The 12793-nt window shown below is 44.9% G+C and overlaps 1 protein-coding gene across 9 annotated transcripts in view; it reads right to left on the reverse strand.

Moving 5' to 3' along the window:
* LOC129006519 (neuroblastoma breakpoint family member 1) overlaps positions 1 to 12043 on the reverse strand; it is a 72252-nt gene extending 60209 nt beyond the window's left edge. For 8 of the 9 annotated variants that reach the window (XM_063659081.1, XM_063659073.1, XM_063659066.1 and 5 more), the window contains exons 1-3: positions 11803 to 12043; positions 11238 to 11366; positions 6961 to 7232 (exon numbers count right to left, since the gene is read on the reverse strand). The gene's annotated coding sequence lies outside the window, so the exon portion shown is untranslated. The remainder of the gene's footprint in view (positions 1 to 6960; positions 7233 to 11237; positions 11367 to 11802) is intronic. The other variant, XM_063659075.1, reaches the window with a different exon arrangement.
* Positions 12044 to 12793: the final 750 nt, after the last annotated feature.

Here is a 12793-nt window from a genome sequence, read left to right on the forward strand (position 1 = left end):
TCCTCACATCCCAGACGATGGGCGGCCAGGCAGAGACGCTCCTCACTTCCTAGACGGGGTGGCGGTGGGGCAGAGGCTGTAATCTTAGCACTTTAAGAGGCCAAGGCAGGAGGCTGGTAGGTGGAGGTTGCAGAGAGCCGAGATCACACCACTGCACTCCAGCCTGAGCACCATTGAGCATTGAGTTAGCGAGACTCCGTCTGCAATCCCAGCACCTCGGGAGGCCGAGGCAGGCAGATCACTCGAGGCCAGGAGCTGGAGACCGGCCCGGTCAACACGGCGAAACCTCGTCTCCACCAAAAATACAAAAACCATTCAGGCGTGGCGGCACGCGCCTGCAATCCCAGGCACTCGGCAGGCCAAGGCAGGAGAGTCACAGGAGCCCGAGGCAGGGAGGTTGCAGCAAGCCGAGATCCCGGCAGTACAGTCCAGCTTCGGCAACAGAGGGAGACTGAAAAAAGAAGGAGAGGGAGACCGAAAAAAGAGGGGAGAGGGAGAGGGAGAGGGAGAGGGAGAGGGAGAGGGAGAGGGAGAGGGAGAGGGAGAGGGAGAGGGAGAGCTGGTCACAGGATTCCTTATAGGATTAACCTCCTTCCTGAATCCCAACTTCACGGTGGTGGTGATGACAGGTGTCCTGTATCCCATGCTCACGTCCCTGAAGTCATCAGCCTATCCCCAGTTAGAAAAAATTACATGTATATAGAGAGGCCTCTTTGGAAGGAGCAAAAGCTTTCTCACCTTTGTACGTTTGGAATGTACAATAGTATAAACACTTTGGGAAAAAATATCTGGCATATTCTTACAGAATCAAACAACTACCTATTCTATGACTCAGTAATTCCTAAGCATTTATCCAAGAGAAACTAAAACATATGTCCAGAAAATGATTTATACAAGAATGTTCATAGCAGTTTTATTCTTAATATGAAAAACTGGAAACATTCAAGTATCTGTCAATACAAGGATGGATCAATAAACTGTGATACATTCATTCCATGGAATGGCTAAAGGAACGAACTGTTGACACACAAAACAACATGGATGAATCTCAAAAACATTTTGAGTGCAATAGAAACCATATGCAAAAGAGTGTGAGAAAAAAGATAAATAATAATAGTTTCAAGAAATGCACAGCAGACAGCCCAGAGGCAAAGACCCACAGGACAGCGGGCTGGTCCCAGGCTGTTGATCCTAATTAAGAAACTTCTGCTGGATTTTGCCCAGCTCCATTTCCAAACTATTTTGGGTCAGTGACTTCTTTATCCCTTCCATGTTTCCTCATTTTGAACTAGAATCACTGTAGCTGTTATTCTATGTCTGTCCCGTCATTTCACACTAGGGGCAGATAAGCTGTTTGTTCAGTTTCACAGGTCAATGGAGGTAAGGGAATTATGTCAAAGACCTGCACTTTGTGGACACCCTCACAAGCCTCAGCCTCATCCACATCTGGTGTGGATGTTTTAGATGGAATTTTAAACTTTTGATCTGATGTGATCTACATGACATTTTTCATGTTGAACTAATGCTTTAATGACTTGAAATTTGGAAACCTTAGGGGAGAGGGAGTTGGGGGAATGTGAGTGTCCTACTGTGGTAGGTGGAATTTCTGAAATGGTCCCCAAATATGTCACACCCTTGTCTCTAAAGCCTGTTAAGGTGATGAGACACCATTCCTGTGATTATGTTGTTACGTGCCAGTTACATGACTTTGACCTGGTGAGGTTACCTGCATGAACTGGATCTAATCACATCACTCCATACATGACAGAACTTTCTGTGGCTGGTTGGAGAAGATGAAGTCATAGAAGGTAGGAGCTTGAGAAGGACTCCATGAGTTGTTATTGGTTGATGATGGAAAAGACAGGTAAGGAGGAAAGCACGTTGCCTCTGGAGTCAGAGTGTCTCCCGGCTGATAGTCAGCAAAGACAAAGGGCCCTCAGTCCCCCACAAACAAGAATAGGAACTCTTTCAATATCTGTAGTGAACTTGAAAAAATAACTTGAGCTCTAGAAAAAAACACAGCCAGCCCATTCCTGGATTTTAGCCTCATATGACTCTGATCAGAGAACCCAGCCACTTCATTCCAGATTTCTGTGGTTTCAAACCACTGGTTTGTGGTACTGTGATAATTGGCAGCAACAGAAAACTAGTACAGATGCCTGTCTCTTTCCTTGAATTACAATTTCAGATACATGGATGCTAACCTCTCTAAGAGAAAAAAATCAATCAATCAATCAATCAATGAAAGAACTACAGTAAAAATATTGCCCTCACATTTATGTGGCTGTTCCAGAGCACTTGCCACCTGAAGAAGACAATGAGGGGTATTTCAGGCATGTGAGGAGTGTGGCTTTACTGTTATCAATCACATTTCTGAAAGAATAAAAATGGTTCAGGTTGGGCCGTGGCTCATGTCTGTAATCCTAGCACTTTGGGAGGCCAAGGCAGGTGGATCACTTGAGGTCAAGAGTTAGAGACCAACCTGGCCAACATGGAGAAACCATGTCTCTACTAAAAATACAAAAATTAGCCAGGCGTGGTGGCAGGTGCCTGTAATCCCAGCTACTCAGGAGGCTGAGGCAGGAGAATCACTTGAACTCAGGAGGTGGAGGTTGCAGTGAGCTGAGATCACGCCATTGCATTCCAGCCCGAGGAACAGAGCAAAAACTCCATCTCAAAAAATAAATAAATAAACAATAAAGATGCTTCATTACTTAACTCCACATACTATTATGTGAAAATGTATCATCTCGATTTTCATAGCAGATTTTTAAAAATTCCTTTTCTTGTGCTCACCAGACAAGGTTTGGTAGCAAATACCAGTCACCAGAACAGAAGAACCAATTCAAGGAGAGCCATAAACAGGACTACTATTATGTTCCCCAAAAAACCATCCCTAGAATGCAATCTCTTCTCTACCTGTCACAAAACGAACACAATGGTCCACTATATAAAGTCCCAAACACATGAAAATGTAAATATAATGAAGTCTACTTTCCAAATATTTATTCTATTCACACCCAGTCATGGGGACCAGGGAATTAGGAAATGACTACAAAGAGGCTCAAGGGAATTTGGGGAAGCGACAAAATGTGCTAAAGTACTGATCTGCTGATGCATCTGCTGAAGCCATCTGCTGATGGCTGCACAATTCTATATATCACCTTAAATCACTGAGTTGTACATGGACAATGGGTGACTTTTATAACAAGTAATCCTTTAAATGAACTTTTGGATATCCATTCCAACATGGAAAGAGCTAGGCAGTCATCACTTGTCCTCACAGCTAGAAAAAAGCTGAACAAACTGAAAGCCAACGCTTCTAGGGTGGACCAGAGAATTGAGGTCACAGGGAAAACAGCCACCCTAAAAATGAGAAAAACAGGCTAACACACAAGGAGTCAGAGCTCACAGGGAAGAGAAGCTACTGGGGACAGCAAGTGGGAGGAGCACTTAAATGGTATTGACAGATTACTAGAAGCTGTGGGTGGCCTGGCCAGAGCATTAAAAACTCCTTGAAAACCAGACTAAGGGGAATCTCACACATTTCCAAGTTTTACTACAATGATCTCAACCAGGTTCTCATAATGAAGTTCAGAAAAACCCCCTGACATTTGGCACTACCAACTTGAGGACTTACACTAAGCTACAGTAACCCAAATAGTGTGAAGTTGGTGAAAAGAGAAAACACACACAAATAGATCCACGGAAAAGAATACAGAGCCCAGAAACAGGCCTACATACAGTCCACTTATCTTCCATGAAGGTTTAGAGACAATTTAAAACAGCAAAGACAGCCTTTCCAACTAGTGGTGCTAGAACAGCTGGACAACCACATGCAAAAATAAATAAATAAATAAATCCAGGTATGCATGTTATACCCTTTATAAAATAAATCTTACATGTAAATGTAAGGTGCAAAACCATAAGAATCCTAGGAGATAACATAGGAGAAAATCTCGGGGATCCTGGGTTGGATGATGGCTTCTTAAATACAAAACCAAAAGCACAATCTACTAATGAAAAAAAATTAAGTTGAGCCTCATTAAAATTAAAAACTTCTGCTCTGTGAAGGACACTGTTAAGAGAATGGAAAAAGCAAGTCACAGACCGGCAGAAAATATTTATAAAATAATCTGATGGAAAAACTGCTGTCCAAAATATATGAAGAATTCTGAGAACTAAACAATGCAAAGCAAAAAAAAAAAAAAAAAAAAGACAGGTGAAAGATCTGAACACCTCATTAATAAGATATACAGATGAAAAATAAGCATATGAAAAAGATGCTCAAAATCATTTGTCATTAGGGAATTGCACATTAAAACAACAAGGAGATATCACTGTATTAGAATGGCTAAAATTCAAAAAGGCGAACATACCAAATGCTGTCAAAGATGAGGAGCAACTAGAACTTTCCATCGCTAGTGGAAATCAAAAGGGTACAGTCACTTTGGAAAACTTAAGTTCACTCAAAATCCTGCACATAAGTACTTACAGCAATTTTATTCATAATTGCCAAAACTTGGAAGTGCCCAAGATGTCTTTCACCAAGTGAATGAATAAAAAACTGTTGTAGCCATACAATGAAATCTGATTCACTGATTTTAAAAAACAAGCTATCAAGCCATGAAAAGACATGGAGGAACTTCAAGTACATAATGCTAGAAAGAAGCCAGTCTGGAAACCCACATACCGTATGATTCCAACTCTAGGACATTCTTGGAAAGTCAAAAAGATAGAAGTAGTAAAATGATGAGTGGTTGTCAGGAGTGGAGGAGAGGAGGATGCACGAAATGGTGAAGCACAGGGAATTTTCAGCAGTGAAACTATTTCACATGATGCTGAATTGGAGATTTAGGACATTATGTAATTGCCAAAACCTATAATCTGTGAAACTCAAATAATGAACTCTAATGTAAACTATGGACTTTAGTTGATAATGACATATCAACAGTGGTTCATCAATTGTAACGAACGGACCACACTAATACAACATACTAATAGGGAAAATTGTGTGCTGGAGGACAGGAGAGCCTAGGAGAACTCTCTGTACTATCCACTCAAGTTTTCTGTAAACCTACAACTGTTCTAAAAAATAATGTCTATTAACTTTTTAAAATTAGGATGCAGCAGCCCCATATCAAGGTTTTGGTGGCATCCTGTTATTGTGTGGTTAGTACTTGGCATTGAAGTGCACCAACCTGGAGTCAGAGCAGTTGGAGATTTCAAGGCCTATGCCATTTACCTCTAACCCTGGGGTGCCCCCGGAATACAGATAGCAGATTGGTTAAGGAGAAGCAGCCTCAGCAATCTAGACAGTGCAGGTTTCTGGTAAGGACAGGTAAAAACCATCTGGGTGGGCAGAACTTGGTGAAGACTAGAAACCATTGAGACTCAGAAGCTGCCCCAGTGGCACCCACAAATCAAAGGAGGGGGCTGGGAAGAGCTAAGGGCTACTGGATGAGCTCTCTACCTGCCAGACAGAAGCAGCTCCAGAGATTTTGGTAAATAATGTAGGTTTCAGTACAGTGTGAGCTCTTCAAAAAAGTAGAGAGAATGAAAAGGAAAGAAAAAGAGAGAGCATGAGAGAGAAAGAAAAAGAAAAGAAGAAAGGAAGAAAGGAAAGAAGGGAGGGAGGGAGGGAAGGAGGAAGGAAGGGAGGGACGGAGGGTGGGTGGGAGGGAGGGAAAGAATAGAGAGAGAGAGTTGGAGGGAAGTAGGGAAGGAAGGAAGGAAATGAACAAATTTACATGAAGATGAGAACAGTGGGGAAACTTACACCACCAATATTTTCCATTAACAGAAACACGCTAAGTAGTTACTAGAGAAAGACACGCTACTGTAAAACCATACACTGTTTCCATGGGGTACAACCCCTTCCTCCTCCTCTGAAACACATTCTATCTCTGGCCCACTGTTACCACACACACTGAGTCTTGTCTTTGGATAAGTTCTGGTGCCCACAAGAATGAGATGAGACAGTGGATCCCAGAACACCAGGCCGCAAACTTCCCTGTTGCTCCTTGTCCACTCCAGAAGCTACCCGGCTGCAGTTGGGGGCCTCAGCCCCTGGGTCTGATGTCATCCATTTGCCTTTCTCACTGGACTTCTCTCCTTGAACTGGCTCCTACTCCCCCAGGACCTGTGGGCAACCACATGAGAAGAACACAGGCCATGCCCCTTTCTCCCCCTCTCAATGCCTGCAGTGGTGGGTTCTGTGGGGTAGTGACCTGAGATTTACTCATTGTGGGGTCTCTAGCCCAGAGCAGGGCCTGGTACCTAATAGTCACCCTATGAATGCTCAGTGAAAGAAGGCGTCCACCACAAGGTCCTGGGAAACCAAGAATTCCACCGTGGCCCATAAATTCTAAGTCCTACAGGATTCTGGAATGGGAGATGGGAAAGGCCTTCAAAAGTGGCCACTTTTAACCCATTATATTTTAACCCATTATACTGGCAACTGAGACATGTTTCCCCATCCTGGACACATCCAGAGGGCACTGCCTAAAACCAGACACATCTCCCCACCCAGGACAGTGTAGGGGCCTTAGCCTGGGGGATGCAGGTGGACAGGGAGGGGGTGAGCCATGAAAGCTGAAGAGCAGAAAGCAGGTGAAAGGGGACAGTAGGGTGGAAACAGAGAGAAATGGGGGCAGAGAATGGGGGGTGAGAGGGGAAGAGCGAGGAGTGGGATGCAGATCTAGCTAGTAAGGAAAAGTCCTGGAGAGAACACTGTCCTCTCCTGAAGTAAAATCACTTCCACCTGACCACGACACTGCAGGTCATGGGCGGCACACGATATTTGTTCATTCATTTAGCAAATATTTATTTAATATCTGTTTCATGCCAGGCAAGGCCCTGCGATGTTTAGGGACCTTGGCATCTTCCCTTCACATCTGAGTCATAATAGAAAGAGGACTATCTGACCCTACCGAGCTGGCAATGCCTCGGGATTTTTACCTGTTGGATCTGGCAGCTCTTGATGTTGGCCCACACCATGTGAGGCTGCTCTTGGTGCACCGAATGGGGAAGTTTCTACATCAGGGCCTCGGAGAATCCACTGGAAGCTCTGGACAGTGGGAGTCAGTGGCATCCCCAGCGTGGAGGCCAAGAGCACACAGCGCTGAAACTCCAGACACCCTCAGGAGGACGGCAAAGGACAATTGGCTGGTGAGAGCCTGGGTCACCAGGAACCTTCGTCTGGGTCTAAACAGGATTTGCCTTCAGATTGCCTGTGAGATAACAGAGAGAAATCAAGGTTAACATTGAGATTTGGAGCTTCGGCAACTTGAAGGATGGAGCTGCCATTTACGGAGACTGGGAAGACCCAGGGAAGAGCAGGTTGAAAGGTGGTGGGGAACTAGAGGTGGTTGGGTTTCTGTCATAGGTAATCAACAGTCCTGACCAGCCTGGGCAACATAGTAAGACCCCGTCTCAGAAAATAAAAAATGAAAAATAAGCTGAGCATGGTGGCGCACACTGTAGTCTCAGCTACTCGGGAGGCTGAGGCAGGAGGATTCCTTGAGCCTTCAGTTAGAGGTTAGTAGCTACGATGGCACCACTGTACTCCAGCCTGCGGGGAAAAATATAAAGAGTCCTGACTAAATACTAGAGTAGCCAGGGAAGTTTTCACAAAGTAAGTAATATTTGAGGCAGAGCTTAGTGAACAAGAATTCCATTATTTCTGTTAGGGAATTAAGAGTGTGGGTGTTGTTAGTTAATGCTTATTGAACTATCTTTGGAATCTCATCTACTGGTCTAGCTGGTCTATCTGTACACGTATATTCTACATGCTGTCTCACCGAGCTTTCGCTAGGTTATGCTACAGTAACAAAGCCCCCAAAATCTTAGCAGCTACACATACAAAGGTTTATTTTTCATTGACATTTCCCTTCATGGCAGGTTGACTGTGACTCTGCTCTATCCAAGCTATTTTATTTGTTAGATGGTGAAAACTGTGATACTTGGAGATTGCTGAATATGCTATTGGTATGTTCATTCATTCATTCATTTAAGAAATATTTATTCAATATCTGTTTCATGCCAGGCAAGGTCAAGTACTGAGAATACAGTGGTGAATAAAAGAGACAAAATCTCTAATTGCCAGGAGCTTATATTGAAAATCAGATTAAACACATACAAAATAATCATAATAACAACAATGAATACTATATTCATAAATAGCTGTAAGAGATTTTAGTAAATCTTTTAAATTAGAAAAATAGAAAAAATATTAAAACTAAAATGGCCAGGTGTGATGCCTCATGCCTGTGATCCCAACACTTTGGGATGCCAAGGTGGGAGGATCATTTCAGCCCAGGAGTTTGAAACTAGTCTGGGCACTATAGGAAAACCGTGTCTACAAAAAGGAGAAAATTAGCCGGGCATAGTGGTGCATGCCTGCAGACCCAGCTACTAAGGAGGCTGACGTGGGAGGACTGCTTGAGCCTGAGAGGTCAAGGCTGCAGAGAGCCATGATCGTACCACTGCACTCCAGCCTGGGCGACAGAGCGAGACACTGTCTCAAGAAAAAAAAAATTATTGGATGTAGTCCTAAAACTATTATGTAGAATACTATTGTTTACATCTCATCACGTGAGCCCTTTAAATGGCTTAACACTTATTTAGGTATAGTCCATAAAGTTTTCCTGCTAATTAAGTAAACCTAAGAACAATTAAGTATAAAAGAGTTACTGCCTTGACAGGAAGATTGTAAAAACTTTAAAAAGACAAATAAAACAGTCAAAACTGCAGCTCTGTGAGGCTCAAATAACATCTAATTCAAGTCGCAATGAACATCTAGCAATCATTCTGAACACCATATAATTCACTTAATACATTTTGCCTGAACACCCAACACATCTGAATTACCAACACCTGTATGTAGCCAAGAAACTGGCAATCATTTATAAATTATCACCTATGACTCCATCTGCTCTATGCACTTATTTTTTCAATTTTATTCATTTATTTATTATTTTTATTTTTTGTAGAGACGGGATCTCACTATGTTACCCAGGTTGGTCCAGAAACAGAAACAGACCCACACTAATTTCATAAATCAGATGACCATATAGTCATTCGATTTATGAAAAAAAGTGCCACATGGTGCAGAAGGAAAAGGATGGTCTTTTCAATGAATGGTGCTGGATCAAGCAGACACATCCATGTAGTAAAAAGTGAATCATAGCCAGGTGGGGTGGCTCACACCTGTAATTCCAGCACTCTGGGAGGCTGAAGCAGGCAGATTACTTGAGCCCAAGAGTTTGAGACCAACCTGGGAAACATGTTGAATCCCCATCTCTATAAAAAATACGAAAATTAGCCAGGCATGGTGGCACAGGCCTATAGTCGCAGCTACTCAGGAGGCTGAGGTGGGAGGATCACTTGAGCCAGGAGATGGAGGTTGAGTGAGCTGAGATCCTGCCACCGCACTCTAGCCTGGGCAATAGAGTGAGGCCTTGTCTGAAAAAAAAAAAAAATGCAAAAACTAAAATAAAATTGTTATAAGGTTAACACAGAAAAATATGTTCATACTCTTAGGTTAGGCATTGATTTCTTAAACAGGACACAAAAAGCAGTAACCATTAAGGAAAAGATTGATAAAGTATAATTTCATTAAAATTAAGAATCTCAGGCTGGGTGCAGTGGCTCATGCCTGTAATCCCAAGCCTTTGGGAGGCCGAGGGAGGTGTATCACTTGAGCCTAGGAATTCCAGACCAGCCTATGCAATGTGGTAAAACCCCATCTCTACTAAAAATACAGAAAACAGCTGAGTGTGGTGGTACTCCCCTGCAGGTCCCAGCTACTTGGGGGCTGAGGCAGGGGGATCACCTGAGCCTTGTGAGGTCAAGGTTGTGGTGAGCTGTGATTGTGCAACTGCACTCCAGCCTGGGCAACGGAGTGAGATCCTGTCTCAAAAAAAAAAAAAAAGTTACGAGAATCTCCATTCCTGAAAAAACAACATAAAAGAATGAACACGCAAGCTACAGATTGAAAAAAGGGAAATGCAATACATATAAATCCTAGAAAGGAGGCATATCCAGAATGAAGTATTACAAATCAACAGGAAAACAAGCATATCAATGAAAACTGGATAAAAAGATTTAACAGGCACTTCACAAAAGAGGACACATAAATGGCAATAAAAGATAATCTCAATGAAACCACACTGATATATTACTGCACCCCTACTAGAATGGCAAAATGATTTTTAACTGACAGGCATCAGAGACGATGTGGGGTAACCAGAATATCCCTGCTAAATGGTACAACCACTTTGGGAAAATGTTCAACAATATGTAATACTAAAGTTTTATCATTCATATACCTCTAAAACCAACAATGCCACTCCTACAAATTTACCCCAGTCTTGTAATGTTCTATTTCTCGATCTGTGGTGGTTCATTTGGTCAAAATTCATTACCCTTTTTTTTTTTTTTTTTTTTTTTTTGAGACAGGGTCTCACTCTGCCATCCAGGTCAGAGTGCACTGCCATGATTACGGCTCACTGCAATCTCAACCTCCCGGGCTCTGGTGATCCTCCCACCTCAGCCTACCGGGTAGCTGGGACTACAGGCACACACCACCACACACAGCTAACTTTTGTATTTTTAGTAGAGATAGGGTTTTGCCACGTTGCCGAGGCTAGTGTGGAAATCCTGGGCTCAAGTGATCTACCCACCTTGGCGTCTCAAAGTGCTGGGATTACAGGTGTCATCTACTGCACCCGGGCCACCTGCACATTTTAAATTGTGAACTTCTTCTGTATACTTCAGTAACTTTTCCAAGATTTCTTTGATGCAAAGTTCTCAGAAATCTTAAAGCTAGCATTTCAGAATAAAAAAATAGCTTCTGGTTCACTAGTGAAATTTTACTAATAAAATTTAAAAACAAAAAGAAAGCTACTAACGCATATCAACTCAGAACAGATTAAACACTATCAGCAGATCTTTTCTTTAACTTTGTGAAGCACTGGGATTCATTCCTTTGGCAAAGAAAGGATGAACAACACTGTAACCCAAAGAAAAGATACCACTGCCAGAAAAGACTTCTTTTGGAAAGCAGCTCTAGCAGCAAAAGACAGGAGGAAAGCAAGGAAACCAGACCAAACGTCTTGGTTAACTCTTTGGTGAAAGGACGCCACATGAGATGGCCTAAGAAGCCAGAAAGACAGACACAGGGAAATCACAGCAATTCCTCGGAGTGCAAACAGCAACCCCACAATCCAACCTACCCGAAATCCTGCGGTTCATTTGAGGTTTGCCCCGCTAGTCAGGAGGTGATTCAGTGATGGCTACAAACGCTCCTCATGTGCATCCTGGACCTGGCACACCTGGCTTGCCCATCACCAGCCTGGAGACACCTGCCAGGAGCAGAATCCCGGAGGCCAATAAAGACCCCAATTTTGCAAGTCAGGGGCGCGAGCGCTCTCGCCTCTCAGGTCCGCAGAGGGAACCGATTTCCGGCCTCGAGGGTGGGGTGCGGGGTCAGTGTCCTCTACAGGATATAGGAGGACGTGCCCCCGAAGCTGCTCCGTCCCTCCACCCCCTGGGATGCCACAGAACACCCGCCAGCGAGTTTCCTCCCCAGCGCCCACGACAGCTGGGCTGCGGGCGGCAGCGGCAGGCGAAGAATCCAGCGCAGGGAACTTAGTCCGGGGGGCGCGGGGGGGGGGGGCCACGCCCCCCTGCAACACCCCCCGCTCGCGCAACAAAACTTGCGACGCCCGCACCTCGACCCAGGTGTGCGCCCGCTGGTCCCGGATTCACCGCCCGCCCAGCCTGGCGCGGCGCCCTCACCTCAGAAACGCTGGGTGGACTTCGCCGTAACTTCCCATCCCAACGGCAGCCGGCAGCCGCGCCGCCGCGCCTCGGCCCAGCTCCTGGCGCCGCAAGTTGCCTGTCCCGCGTTCCCAAAAGCACCGCGCGCAGAAGCTCAGGCAGTCTCGGGATCCTCACCTACCCATCCCAGTACCGCCGCTGTCTCAACCGCCACCCAACCCCTAGCCTGTGCCTGCGCCTGCGCCTGCAGCCCACTGGCTCCTCAGGGTCCGGATCGGCCGCGTCAGGAGAACCCAAGGCGCAGGCGCAGCGGGGCCTTAAAGGGACACGGCAGCCTCTACTGCACAAGGGGTTGGAGCAGGTTAGGGGCCCTGAGGGCCGAGAAAAGCAGTAACCGAGGGGATGCACCCAGTGCAGCTGGGACAGGGAAATCCCCCTCTCCCCTCTGCCTCTCTTTCAAAGCACCAGCCCTCCACCCTCCAAATCGCTGATTTCCCCGGCCACTTGAACAGCCCCTGCCAGGTTAAAGAGGCAGGAGACACATCCGCTACGGGCCCGGAGCGTCCCCGCGCGCCCGGACAGATTTTATTTTTTTCTGAAAAGATGGTACATTTACATGGTTCAAAATTCAAATAGGGCCAGGCGTGAGCCCTGGAGTTCGAGAACAGCCTGGACAAAAAAGAGAGAGCCCCTTCTCTATTAAAAAAAAAAAAAATTAAATAGTACAGAAAATTGTAAAGTTAAAATAGGCATCTCTCCCATTCCTGTCTCCCAGTCTCACCCTGTAGGCAATCTGTGGGATGCTGTTCCTATGAATCCTTCCAGGGATATTTTATGTACGTTTTCGCTTTTTTTTTTTTTTTTTTTTTTTTGAGATAGAGTCTTCCTCTTGTCGCCCAGGTTGGAGTGCAATGGCATGATCTTGGCTTACTGCAACCTCCACCTCCCAAGTTCAAGCTCTTGTCCTGCCTCAGCCTCCCAGATAGCTGGGATTACAGGTGCCCGCCAT

This window comes from Pongo pygmaeus, chromosome 1, assembly GCF_028885625.2.
Source record: "Pongo pygmaeus isolate AG05252 chromosome 1, NHGRI_mPonPyg2-v2.0_pri, whole genome shotgun sequence".
NCBI classification, from domain to species: Eukaryota; Metazoa; Chordata; class Mammalia; order Primates; family Hominidae; genus Pongo; species Pongo pygmaeus.